We start from the raw sequence: 15,313 nt of genomic DNA, 5'->3' as shown, positions 1-15,313 counted from the left end.
ATGGAATTTCTGGAAACGTTTTGAGAGAAAGAGAGAGAGGAGAGATATGCGGGGTTTGGGGGACGGGAGACTAAAAAATCCTATTAGAAATTAAACTGAAGATAAAATTATAAATATAACACCCACTAAAAAGTTACTAAGGTAATTTATATCAACAAATTTGAAAACTTAGATTTAATGGACAAAATCTAGGAAATATAACTAACTAAAAACTGAAGAAAAATAGAAAAATTAAGTTGAATTTACCATTTTTCCCAGAAAGAAAAGTCAAAACTGCCTTCCAGACGAGTTCCCAAAATTCTGAAGGAATCTCATAGCCAAGTTACACAAACTTTTCTAGCAAATACTCTCCAAACCATTCTATGAAGACACCAAAACCAAAGACAGTCCAAGAATGGAAAATTACAACTCAGAATTACTCATGCACATTTATACTGTCATAAATAAAATATTAGCAATCTAAATCCAGCAATTGTAAAAGAAAAAAAGAGTGAAAAGATATATGTTATTATGCCCAGGTTTATATAAGTATTGTTTAATTTTAGAAGATCCACAAATATAATTAACAACATTTACTAATTAAGGGAGAAAAAACAAAATGATATAAAAAATGCAGTAAATGCGGTTGATAAAATTCCACACCCACATATGGTACAAACTGTTAGTTTAATAAACATTTTTGTCCTTCTAAAGTTTGTCTCCAAAACCTACACATCATTGTTAATGTTGAAATTAGATATATTCCCTTTAAAATAGGGAACCAAACAAGGGTGTGCATTATTACCACCTTGTATCAACATTTTTGTGAAGGTCCTCACTAATTAAGATAATTTACTTAAAGGAAAATTTATAGCACTAAATGTTTATATTAGAAAAGAAGAAGGATCTCAAAACAATAATCTAAGTTTCTCTTTTAAGAAGTTCGAGGGGGCTTCCCTGGTGGTGCAGTGGTTGAGAATCCGCCTGCCAATGCAGGGTACCCGGGTTCGAGCCCTGGTCTGGGAAGATCCCACATGCCGCGGAGCAACTAGGCCCGTGAGCCACAACTACTGAGCCTGTGCGTCTGGAGCCTGTGCTCCGCAACAAGAGAGGCCGCGATAGTGAGAGGCCCGCGCACCGCGATGAAGAGTGGCCCCCGCTTGCCGCAACTAGAGAAAGCCCTCGCACAGAAACGAAGACCCAACACAAACAAACAAAAAAAAAAGTTCGGAAAATATGATCAAAATATACCCAAAGCAAGCAGAAGAAAGACAATAATAAAGATAAGATCAGAAATCAATGCAATTTAAAACAAATAAACAAAAAAAGAATCAAAAGAGAGTCCTTGAAACCAAAAACTGGTTCTTTGAAATCCATAAAATTGGTAAACTGCTAGCAACTTTGACAAAGAAAAATCGTGAAACAAAAATGACCAATATCAGGAACTGAATGAGGAGCTATCACTGCAGACCACAACATAGATTAAAGGTATAATGGAGGAATGTCGTGAATGGTCTTCACGTGTAAATTCAACAACATGACTTTCAGACTATCAGCTGTTTTTGCATTTTAAAACAGTGAACTTTAATAAAACTACAATCTTTGTTTCAGGCTTCAGTGGACTGTTTTGGAACACAAAGTCTAGAGCCAATCTCATTTTCTCTGTAAAACTTTGTGTCTTTCCCCCAACAGAAATCCTGAAGCAGTAAATTCTGAAAACTCAGTGGGGTGGACCTGGGGAATGTGGATGGAGGATTAAAAGGGAGGGCAAAATGAAACCTAGTTAATCACTGACATTTTCATCTTATAACTTGAATGCTCTCCTCCTGCATTTAGGAGCAGATGGGTTTATCACTTCTTAATTTGGCTAATTTAACTGTAGATGTAGAATCATACCTTCTCTCCTTTCTCCCATGAAGTATTAGCAGACAGATATGTAGAATTTTCACAAAATATTTACACCAGTTTGCCAGGTAAACTCCTTTGTGATATAAGTGGTTCTAGACAAGTGGCTGCAGTGGCTTTAGAGTCCATGCATTCACCCTTCACTCTCTGTTCCTCATAATACTCCCCAGCCCATCGCACTCAGATCAAATGCACTTTTCCTTCTTACGGTTCCTAGGAAAAGCTGAAGGTTGGGGACTTCCACTAAAAATACATATTTCTCTTTCTTGTCTGCATCTCAGAATGTGGAAAAGACCTTAAAGTTGATATTTTATATATATAATCTCCCAACTTAGGCTACAGACATGAGAGATCAGAAGAGAATCTTTTGCAGCTCCTGGTGGAGTTTTTCATTTCCACTGTTCTAATTTTTAATCTAATAGTGTTTTTAATTTTTTTTTTAACAGAATGGTTTATTATGGGTCAAACAAGAATGGGGATTTCCATGCTGTGCATTTAAAATGGTATTGAAAACAAGTCCCTTTGAAACATATTTAATTAGATAGATGCCTGCCCTTGCAGCTTCTAGGGTAGGATACAGAGGTATAACATTTTGTATATGTGAAAATTGGAGCTTAAATAACAATTTTACCTCTAAACACTTTTATTTGACAATACACAGATAAGCAAATAAGAAACAATGCCCTTAGCACCTCTTCCCACATTCTTAAAAATCCTCCTGCAAATATTATCCAAATAACCAGAATGCTCTCATAAAAATGCCATCATGTACACGTGTTTAAAATATCTTAGTGCTTGTAAATCTGAAAACAATGTTTATACAGAAAACCTTTCACTGAGTTAGTGTTTGCATCCTTACACATTAGCAATATCAACATTTTTAACATAATATCCATGCAGCCAGATAGCAATAAAGACTTCTGGCTATAAGCCTCTACTCAACATAACTTGGATTACAAGGCTATCATTTGACTAGTCTCCATGCAAAATAATATTTAATTAGTTTTTGTATTATAGCAGTCCCTTGGGCAAAGTGATTCCATAAAGCCATAGTCACAGGACAAGACTTTGTTCCTCATCTTTGGATGTTCCCCTTTATTATAATGTTATGGTTGTCAAAACTGACACCAAAAATGTCACAGAAGTAGAACTGAGGCCATGTCCACTAAAATCTGGCTGAGATATTCCCTGACTCACTTTTGATAATTCTAAATCAATCAATATTCTTAGAATTTACACTTGGCTGCTTGACACCATCTCCAGGTGCATAACAGAAAGACTTCTATCTACAACAATGACAAAAGACAAAGCAAAGAGAATGGTTGACATAATTTTAGGTGCCAATAACCATAGAGTCAACTTGAAGCTCTAAATATCTTTTACAAACTACATTTTCCACATATTGTTGCTCTTCTGACTCCTAAGCAAGAAGGGAAAATTACAACATTATTCCTTTTAGGGGAATCATTTAATAACCAAATATTGTGACTTATTCTCATCAGAGTGAAAACAAATAAGAACTAAACAAAATAATGGACATTACATAAAACTCAGAATATTATTTTTCATTCAGAAATATCTTACTTATATGTATTTGAGGGATTAGTATTATCTGGATTTTGTCAATTCTAATGTTCTTCCTAACTCTTGGGGTTATTATTATAACCAGTTAAACTGAGGATACCAACCCTGGATTACCTTTCCCACTTGTTATCTAGCATTCAGATCATTTATCATCAATATATTCAGAAGCTGGATGTCACTAAAAATCAGAATATTTTTTGTAAATATAGATAGACATGTATATATGTATACATGAACAAATTTTCTTGTTTCACTCAAGCAGATCAAATTTTTGTTTTTAGGTTTTAAGTTTTTCTTAGATTAAAATTTTTAATTAAAAATTTCTCTAAGATGGCATACGCTCTAAAACCCTCTTGAAAATCTTTTCTTGTATAAGAAAATCAATTAAACCAAGATTTATTGTTAACTCTTTTCCAGATTCTACTCTAGTTGCTAAAACCCAAAAATATGAGTAAGACCGTTGTTTTGCCATCAGAGAGCTATGCATATTTTAAGTGGGCAGAACCTTAAAGGACAACTTTAAATGAAACGAGGTAGGTGCTATGATAAAGGCATGACCTTGGAGCTAAGCAAGCAGATAAATTCCTACCTAGGCTTTCCTGAGGAACGAATGTGGGGAGACTGAGTCAGTCTTGGAGAATCAATAACTAATCAGGCAAAGGACGGCAGATGGTTTCTAGAGAGAAGGAGCATTGCAAAGTCTTAGTGTGTTAGTTTCCTATTGCTGCTGTAAACAACACCAATTTGTTGCCTTAGGACAACACAAATTTATTCTCTTAAAGTTTTGGAGGTCAGAAATTTAAAAGTAGTTTCTCTGGGCTAAAGTGAAGATGTCAGGAGTTCTGGCTCCTTTTGAAGGCTCTGAGGGACGAATTCTATTCCTTGTCATTTTCAGCCTTTAGAGGTCATCTGTATCCCTTGGCTTGTGGCCACTTCCTCCATCTTCAAAATGCATCACTCCAGTTTCTGCATCCATCATCATGTCATGACACTAACTTTTCCTCTCTCTATCTGAATCTTCCTAGACTGTTGCGATTACATTGGGATACACATTAATGCAGGATAATTTTCTCATCCCAAGATCCTTAACTTAATTACCTCTGCAGAAAGTTTTGCCATGTAAGGTAACATTTACAATTGCCTAGGATTATGATATAGACACATTTGGAGGCGAGTATTCAGTGATTATCTGCCACATATAGTTTGGCAGATGTAGACACACAGGGGATTCTAGACTACTAGAAAAGATGACAGTTTGGAATGTAGTTTGATGAATTTGAAGAGGTGCTTACAGACTAGATGAATTATTCTCATAATGAGAGTCAGGAACTCCTACAAATTCAAACATATATGTCATTGAGTGGTGGGAGGATCACAGCAAGGAGACATGAGAATCATACAGAAGATGTCATTTTTAAAAATGTCTCCACCTTCATAATGGACCAAAACACAACATACGCACAGTTTGGATCTTTTGAATTTCATTGATAACTGAGCTATACAATTATACATTCATGTATTAAATTTCAATGCCTCCTGTGTTTATCTTTTTGGCTTTGTGGTATGCACTTAATTAAGAAGATTCAATTGGACTTAAAACATAAATGATGTTCCTGTCAAATGAAGGCTAAATTATATCATGGCCAGCTGAACAAAGGAAACTTCTCATAGAGAAACGTATTTGGAGGGCTGAGTCATCACATGGCATAATGGGCTGTGTAATATAGGCATACAGGGCCCAACAAGAGCACACCACAGTTATTTGGATCATTTGATTTTGTATGCTTACTATGAGTAGCTATTTCATTTAAGAAACACATCCTCATTTATCACATTAAATTAATATATTTATTTTGAATTTCCCTAATTTTCTTCATTTGTTTTGGATAAAGTTGTATAAAATATTTAAAGATAAGAATGCCACATATTGATGTATGTTTGTACCCTTCAGTAATGCTGTAGTAAAATAACTAGTCATTATTTGGTCCTTACAAAATTTTTTCCTTTTTAAAAGTGACGTATTATTTAAGTTTGAGAATATTTGCGGTATTAAATGCTTATACTAGGAAAAAAGAAAGACCTCAGAACAATAAATTTCTATTTTAGGAATCTAGGAGAATAAAATGAAAGTATACTCAAAGCAAACAGAGGGAAGAAAATATAAAAGAAAATAGGAATTAAGAGTATAAAGTCCAAAACTTGACTCGTCTTGATTCCCAGTTCTATCACTTATAATCGCTAACATCTTGGGCGAGGTACTTTACCTCTCTATGCCTCAATTTCCCCAGCTACAAAAAAAGAGTAAATAATAGTGCATATGCCACAAGGCTGATGTGAGAATTCAAAGTTCTTAGAAACATAAGAAACTTAGAAATGAAATGAAAAGTGCTTAGAACAGTACCTGGCACATAATAAGCTGGATCAAAGTAGGGTGATCATACATTCCAGTTTACCCAGCATAGTGCCAATTTAGAATTTACTATGAGTTTTTCATCCAACAATGTGATAGTAGTATTAATAATTGCATCAGTATAAGCCACTTCTGCCATGGCCTCATCTAGGAGTCTGAAAGATATATGTAGTAAATAGAGCTTCATTCTTACATGTGGAAGAACACTGATGATGTATCTCTGTTTTGTTTTCAGCATAAAGCAACTAATAGTTCCCCTGTCAATGACAACATATTGTGTGCTCTCTGATAAAATGAAACATTGGACAATGCTGTATCTGCGTGTCACTTAGTATACCAGTTACATATGTCATGAACCATAACAAACCTTATGAGATATAGTAAACTACTAGACTGCAAGTAGGAGGGATCAATAAGGAACATTAAAATTATAAGCTACATATAATGATACGTGTGGGAAATAAAGGCTGGGCTGTCCTATCTTAAAACATATAAAGTGTAGTATAAACCGTCTTGCTAGCACAGTATTACCATGAAAATAGATTGAAAAGTTACCAACAAATTATTAGTAAACGAAATGCAAGCATTGCATAAAAGGTAATACATTATGTTCAAGGCTTACAAGTTGGGTTTAATATTTTTAAAATAAATTAATATATTATCATTTAATGATTATTATGATTATTTTAATAGATGAAGAGTAATGTTGGTCAAAATTCAATATTTAATCAAAACAAAATCAGTTATATATCTAGGAATAGAAGGAAATTCCTTAATGTTGCAAAGTTCTTTGCAAAAATGCATGTAGCACACACATTTATAATGTGACAGCATTGAAAGCATTCAGGAAACTAGACAAAGCTGTTTGATCTCATTATTCTCTTCAGCATTATACCAAGTTCTGGGAACTAGTATATTAATGGCAAGATACTAATGGCAAGAAAAACAAGTAAAACTAAAATGGAAGAAGGGCACTCTGTGAATATATGATTATCTATGTAGAAAAACCAAAGTAAATTACTGATAAATTATTACAAGAGATTAGAAAGTTTTAGCAAAATTTTCAAAGCTGTGGGATACAGAATCAAAGTACAAAATCAATTGCATTTATACACACTTGTCTCAGTCAGGTAGAAAAAACTGTGAAAATAATATTTAATAGGATAAAAACTTGTAGCTCCCATTTCTACCCTAAGTTATTCATAGATCCAAATCAATTCCAGTTAAAGACCCCACAGAATTACTTTTCTTTCTCTCTTTTTCTCTGTTCTTTTTGTGTATGAAACTTAAGGGGATGATTCTAGACCGAAATGGAGGAACAGTCAAATACTCCTAAAGAAGAAGAATATCATGGGGGTGAGGTGGGTGGAATTTGCTCTGCCAGTTTTCAAGAATTATTATAAGGTTATAATTAATTACACAATATGGTACTGATACAAATAGGAAAATCAAAGGAACGGACCTACACATATATGGACACGATTTATAACATTGTTTCACTCAAGATCTGTTGAAAAGAATAGATTTTTCAGCAAATCCTGCTGGCACAATTAGTCACCTATACGGAGAAAATACAAAATTGGTCCTCTGACTGACATCTATACACATTTATGACTGAAAGGTAAAAATAGCGATATTTTAGGTGACAATTTAGGATAATATCTTCATGAATTTAAATAGAGAAGAATTTATTAAACCAAACATCACTGATTATTTCAACTACGTTAAGTATCAACCACCATAGAGTAAAAAGAGAACCCCCAAACTGGGAGAAAACACTTGCAGCACACGGAAGTAATCAGTGTAAGTATCCAGAATGAGTGAATAACTCCTATGAATCAAGTAAAAATACACAATCTGATAAAAAGGAGAAAATGTAAAAATAAGCACTTTGTATAATAGGAAACACAAATAACCAATAAACCTGTGGGTAGATTTCCACTCTGATTTGTAATCAGGAACATGCAAATTCATAACCTGATGCCCCAGTCTGTGCCTATGGGACTCGCGGACACCGGAATCTGGTAATATCAAATGCTGTGGATACAGACCAATGGGAGCATTTGGGTACTGCTGTTGGAAATGGGGATCACTGGGCACTTTGGGGAAAATGTGGCTTCGTAGAGAACACTTAAAAATGTTCATAATCTATGATCCTAGAATATCACTCCTGTACATGTGCACTGGGAGACAAATGGAAAAATATTCTCAGCAGCACATATAATGGCAAATATTCAAAAGCAACCAAAATGCTCATCAGTGTTAGCATGAAAAGTATATCATGGTAAAGTCATAAATTAGAAAAATAGATATACATGCATGCAATTATGTAGATGAATATTAGAAACATAATGATTAGGGAAGAAAGAAAATTGCAGCAGAATTTACAGTGCACAATTCCCTTTTTTAAAATTCATAAGAAGTGGCATTTTGCTTAGAAATACAAATTTTTGTGGTAAAAGCATGCAAAAAAAAAAAAAAAGGAAATGAGGAATATAAAATTTGGGTTATTGGGAAGGAACGGGATGAAAGGGGAAGAACATACCAGGAACTACAGTGGTTTTCTTTTTTTCTAGAATTCACCTTACTGTCTTGTACACACGTGTTCATTCTATCACTCTTCTTTTTAACTTACAAAACATAGTTTAAAATATTACTTTGACTCTATTCACTATATATTACATTTTAAAAATATTTATTCTTCACTCTCTATTTTAAGCTTTAAAGGAATATAGTATACCTTTCAATATGCTGCCCTAGAGAGATGCAAGCTCTTGCAATTTCTTGTCTGTTAGGTTTCTTAGATGTGTGAATCTCATTTGACTTTTGGATACCCCTATGGAGCTCAGAGCATATCCAAGGCATTGTAGTTATTTTAACAATGTCAAACAATTGAAAAAATCTTCACAGATAAAGTTATCCTTTCATTTAGTCATTTATTCAACTGTCAAGTATGTACTATTTTTAAGTCCCTTCTGTATGTTAAGCACGAGGAAGGCTACTGCCCTCTCAGTGTTTACAATTGTAGTAGCAGAGATAAGACCAAAGACAGCTCTTTTGCAAGACAGTATGAGCTGAGAGCTGCCCGAGGAGCAGAAGTGCAGGTGTTATAGGAGCAGAAAGGTGGAAGAATGATTGCTGGGCTAATCATGCAGCTGTTTCAATACTATAGCTGCCCGGGGAACTATATATGCAAATTTCTAGGATTGGGATCAAGAACTTGGAAGAAAGTCTCAGGAAGGAAATTGGCATGTCACAATAAGGAAATGAGTGGAAGTGAGGCTTCTTTTAAACAACAGCTGTCAGATTCTCTCTGGTGAAGCAAAATCCTGCCTGAGACAAATGGGGTGGTGTCCATCATCTCATCTGTGAGTTTAATTTAAATTGACATTCTGACCCCATATAACTATGCAGCATTCCAGAATGTGCTGTAAGTTCAGGCACAAAACATACTGCCTATTGTACCAACAGGGATAAGGTGATGAAAACATTCATGTGTGTGCATGTGTCTGCCTGTGCACACAAACGTGTTTGTGTGTGTGGTGAGTGAAAGTATGGAAGTATGTAAAAATATGGAATGGGAGCGGGGCTCCCCTCACAGTAAGTAAATAAAAAATGCAGCAAGAAGTATTAAATACACTGCACTAAACAATATTCTGTGGTTCTAGTCTTTCCCTTGGGGAGGACAAGCACTACCCCATCTTCAAGAATTATGTCAAGTAATTGATTCCTTGATATAGTGATCAAATCCTAAACATTTGCCTGATTTCTAAACTGTCATTTCAAATTCTCTGCTGGACTTTTCCAGATGGCTCACCAATAATGTTTTACACTGGACATGTTCAAATGAAAATTCATCTGTCCTTTTACTTGATACCCTCCCCCCGCCACCTTTTAAAAATTAATGCTTGTGTCATTTTCTAAGTTTTTATTCTTAAAACCTACAGAGACATCTGTGGCAACTCCTTTTCACTCATCACTTAGGGCCAGATGCTAAATTATGCTGTTGGTCTCTATAGTCTTTTTCATTCTTATGGTCCTTGGCATTTTCATTGACTTTGCATGGATTATGTTCTCAGGAGTTTTCTTCATTTATGTACAGTTTCCCATTTTCTTATACCTTCTCTCTTCCCATATAATCTCCTTTACATCTCCCCAACATTCGTGTCTGAAAAGTAAACCTAATTGTATTTTACTCCTGAAGAAAAATCCTTCTTCAATAGTCTATTGCTCTCAAGGTAAATATCCTGCCCTTCCCCTTACAGTTAAGGCCACCCAAATATGTTCGACTCTAAACTTTCATTTATCAGGTTTTCTTTTCTTAGTCCAACTGGTCGATTTAGTAATTGTCCATATATCACCTCTTCTGATTTTGTTCACGTTCCTTCTACGTGGAATTCCATCACTGTATTTATCTGTCAAAGTTCTAGCCATACCTCAAGACTACTTTATAAGGTTTTAAAGGGCTTTTAATACACTTAGCCATAGATTCTCTATCTCTTTGAAATGTTTTTCTTATGTCTTATGAGCAAATTAGCTATTCTCAAACTTTTTATATATGTACTTTTCTTTTTCTTGTACTAAATTATAAGCTCCTATGGTCACAAGCTCTGTCATTAGTACCAGAAAAATCATTACAGAACCTACATATATCAGGCACAAAATGAAATACAGAGGTTGAAAAGATAAATAAGACAGAGTTCTACACACATGCATGTCATTGATATTATATGTATTACCTCAGCAGAAAGTCTTAGATGTTATAGGTATACATAAACTATTTTGCTTATTTTAAATTTATAGGAGTATCAGTGAGGCCATGATATAGTCTTTAGGATTAAAATTCTTTAAATCTTTCTTCCAAGAATATTTCAATATTTATTGTTTTTTTTCACTTTCTTTTTCTCTCTGTCTCTCTTTCACCCCCAACACACACCCCTTCAGATCTTTATTGTTATTAAATATAACGTTTAATATTACATGAATAGCACAATCCTGAGAAAAAGCTGTATTATATATCTGTGCTAATTAAAGAGGTAAAATTATTATCTATCAACAGATATTGAATTTGAGGGACAGAACCCAGAAAAAATTCTCTAGGCTGCCATTTCTAGAGTAGGATGTAATTTAGGTTCTTTGAATTTTGTGATATTTGTTGGAATGGAAGTGAACAGGTGGCTAAGAGAATAAAAGTCATGTGAAAAGAGGAATTGTCTTGTTGCTTATGCTGGAGAGATGTCTATGGGCTACTGTGATTGGTCATGCTCCCTACGAAGGAAGTTACAGAAGAACTTGTCAAAGTCCTGTCTTAAAGAACCCTGCTCTGGTCCAGTTAAAGCAGGTTATTATGGCCATTCAGATAGTATGGTCAGGGAACAGATGGTAGTTTTCCACTGATTTTGTTCTTAGGAACACATTGCTAATACATGTAGTGCATATATCTCTGCTTTTAATTTCAATAACGTTAAGTCACTTGACTTGCTCGCACCACTTCTACTGATACCATCTGTCCTACCTACTGGGTTCTGTTAAACTTCTTGCAGAGAGAAGAAAATATTGTTTCCTCTGCTTTTCTTTGTTATCCCTGAAATGAGCATACACGTATGTTAAAAATATTTATGGGCTTTTATTGTTACTGATTATGAAAACAAAGAGAAAACAAGTAACAAAAAATTAGCAAACACTGGTCTACATTGAAAGGCAAAATAATTAGGACTCTCTTTCCTAGTGTTTCTTCAACTTTACATATCTATGAGCCCTTTCAGATTAAAATAAAATACAAAGCCAAGGACTCTTTAATTCCAAGTGTGTTAACTTTTATATAATTACTTAAATATGTACAAACAAAATTTATTTTACTTGTAACTCTGAAACTCTATTAAACCACATTTTCAAATAAAGTACTAAAACTTCCCACTAAACCAATAAATTTCAAGTTAACAACATTAATTTAATGTGACATACATTTTAGGATTTTTTAAAAAAACACAATTATCAATGAATTTTAAATTATGAAATGGTATGTTTTCACTTTTCTCATCCTATTTTGAACATGCTGGACTATTATTTGAGTTATAATTATATCATTGCCATTTTTTTGGCCTTTAGAAAACTAATAGTTTTAACTATCAGGAAATTATTTTGAAGATCCAATGAACCGAATTGGATTCAATAAAACACAGCCAAAGTTTTGCAGTGTGAAATTCTTTATCATATATTATCACAATTACTTGTATAAAAATTAAATCTAACAACACATCTGCTAGTGAAATGATTATGATATTGAAGGCTACAGTACAGGTCTATTGAGTTCTGCAGAGTTCAAAGACCATGTGCTATTTGATGACTTAATTTCCCCACTATTCATCTTTATGTAAATTACTGTAAAAGCTTTATTTACACAGCTTGCCATGAGGTAATTTGTCCTTTACTTGGGGCCAATGCAAATGTAAACTCTAGAAATGCAATAAAGCCGAACATGATCATAAGTCGACAATGCACACAATCTATGGTATGCTTATATGTATTTTAAGATTACCAAAATAAATTCAGAAAATTCAATAATATTCATAAAACTAACAAGTAAATCTCTAGGAATAATATGTGTAGTAATTCCTCCTTTTATACCCATTCCTTGACACTTCCTCATTTTCTTAGTCCTACTAAGATAAAAAAAAGAAATATGTAAAATGCTAAGCCATTTAAGATATTTCCAGATTCAAATGTTATTTATAGCTTAAGTTAGATCCAAATTAAAGTAAGAGCTTTACTGTTTTACACAGGAAATATCTACTTAGGTCATTTCTCAGCAGTTACACAATCCAAAGTAAACTAAATATATCTTAAATATTTGTAGAAAAGATTGGTTTGGGGAAGAAAAATGAAGCATAAAACTTGTAGAAGAATTAGAATTATTTGTTAATTAACAAACAATTCATTCATCCGATAAAGGTTGCTAGACTATCTATCATATGACATGCACTGGGACAATTTTGTCACTATATAGCTTTATCTATTTTGATTTCAATTCTCTGGAAATGTCAACACAAGAAATAAGCAGGTGGAGTTCTATATTTTATAATTCTATTTATGCTATATTTTCACTGTTTTCCCCCTTTATTCAATAAACTGTAAATTCTTTAAATATGTATATTCATATATAAAATATGTTTTATAAAACAGCTAATTTCAATGAATGATAAAACAAATGATATTAACTCTATAAATACTCAATAAATGATTTATTAATAAAGATATATGAATAATACAACATGGGCTTTTCAATTAAAATTAATGCAGAGAAGAATGTCCTATTTTATTTTAACATCCTATTTTATTTATAATCAACTTAATCCTATTGGAATTTAGATTCTTTATTGGCTAAATAAATTGTCCTTTCACAGTAGTACTATAGATTATGGGACATTACTTGGGTAAAAATGAAAACACAAACATTTCTTCCAAAGTATTTTTATATATGTTATGTCATATACCATAATATATGTAACCATCCCAAGTTATATGAAAACTTAATTAACAAAATAGAGATCTGTTTACCATCTACAACCTGTTTTTGCAAAGCAATTCATTTCTGCTCAAACTCTATCATGATATATAAGTCTGTGATTCTAAGATTGTTGTCAAAAAGGGAAGTTTGGTATTGTAGTATATTCTACACATTTTCCAGACAAAATTAGATATAATGCCTTATCAAAAATGATAGAAATTCTCAAGTTCTGAGGCAACATAGGAATATGTATATGAAGTAAAGCATGTAGGAGCAATCTCAGAATTCAAAGCAAGGTAAAAGAACAGAAATTTGATAAAGTTAAATGAAGAGTAAATTATTATTCTTCTTACTCAGATCAGGTAATTCCTGCAAGCAAAAGCTTTTAAAAGTAGCATTGGAAAAGGATGGCCACAATCTATTTCATTCTCTCCCAGACCTGTTTAATTCAGGCTCTTGAAGTTTTTTTGTTTCAAGAAAATGAACTTCTGATTTAATAATTTGGAAAAGAAAAACAATATTCACTGTATTTTCGGTTTATCTCCACCCTGAAAAAGCAGAAGCCACTAAAAGTAAGATTTTAGTAGGATTTGTCAACATCAATGAAAACATGAAAGCAAGATATTTATTCTGTCTGAAACATAGTCAACTTTTAGATGATAAGAACAAATTAAATCCTGGAGTCCAGAAAAGGTAGTTTACTTATGTAGCCCACTTTAGTTTAGCTGCTTCTTTCTTTTTTTTTTTCTTTTTTTAGTCCTAATAAGATGATGTAAAAAAGAAAATGCATGGTTGGTATTTATAAATTTTGTTGTTGACATATAGCTGACCTTAAGGTATAGATTAAGTTCTTTAGCAAGTGGCTTCTTAAAAGCAAGCTCTTCTTTTAAAATTCGGTGGAAAGTATACCGATGGCAAGGGAGGTGAGAGAAAGGATAGATCTGAGTAATAAGAAATCAGTCTGTTGCACTAAAGGTTTCAACCTCAGGATGAGTTTAATTGTTGATGCTTCTTCGGGATCACCATTTTACACTTTGCTGCTCTCGGTACAGCCTTTTAAAGTTTACATCATTATCTTAAAATTTGCTTCTCACCCTTCCCCACTTGTATGTCTTTCTTGACTTCACTGACTTATGGAAACTATCTCTCAGTAAACTTCATGGCATATGCAAATTCACAGGCATATGTAAAGTCAGAGGTGAAGGACATTTTCCCAGATTATATGAAACTAAAATTTATTAGTGAGTAATCAATCCAATCCACTGATATAAAATAGGATCTTTTTTCTCTCCATTGCTCCAAAGAAACATTACTTCAAGTAAACAACTTGATTTAAAGACATTTTTCAAATTTGCACACTGACATAGTCAATGTATTTCCCTCTCCCTTAAACTACCCATGTTCTAGGAAAAAACGTAGAGACATAAACATATAATGATAGCTATAAAAAGGAAGGGGGCTTAGCAATTTCCAAATTAATTTGATCAAGTAGTGAAATCAAACTTTATAACTCACGCCAATATCTGCTTAATCTTGGACTGAGTTATTTTATTGGCCTACATGCCCTGGCAAAATTAAACAGATAATCATAATCTCTGCTCTTGTTTTTTCATACAGCAAAAACCATAGTCCAAAGAAAATGAATCAATACAATAAACTTTGAAATAAGGTTTGCTGTTGTGTAATTGTTGGGAGAGGTCATCAAGAAGACATGACCCCTGGTTTGACCCTAAAACTGGGCCCTGGCAATTGGAGGCTTCTCACCCTCATTCCTGTCCTTGGAATGTTCTTTCCACTTGCTTTCCCCACTCTCAGAAGCTGCCCCAAGGATACAGCCTTGAGATAATTATGAGCTGTTGAGAGCATCTGAATGATATATGTGACTGAGCGCAGTTAAGTTTCTATATAAACGTTAAGATTTTGAAGGG

General features: G+C 33.5%; 2 long non-coding RNA genes across 2 annotated transcripts in view; both read right to left on the bottom strand.

Moving 5' to 3' along the window:
• The window catches only part of LOC309667006, a 1,642,277-nt gene that overhangs the window by 305,567 nt on the left and 1,321,397 nt on the right, over positions 1-15,313 (bottom strand). The gene's annotated exons all lie outside the window — the stretch shown is intronic.
• LOC309666972 overlaps positions 1-15,313 on the bottom strand; it is an 85,665-nt gene that overhangs the window by 64,388 nt on the left and 5,964 nt on the right. The gene's annotated exons all lie outside the window — the stretch shown is intronic.

Source organism: Balaenoptera physalus (genome assembly GCF_965194825.1).
Source record: "Balaenoptera physalus genome assembly, chromosome: 9".
NCBI lineage: Eukaryota > Metazoa > Chordata > Mammalia > Artiodactyla > Balaenopteridae > Balaenoptera > Balaenoptera physalus.
The sequence above is the reverse complement of the archived record's forward strand: the minus strand, read 5'-3'. Positions and strand labels throughout refer to the sequence as shown.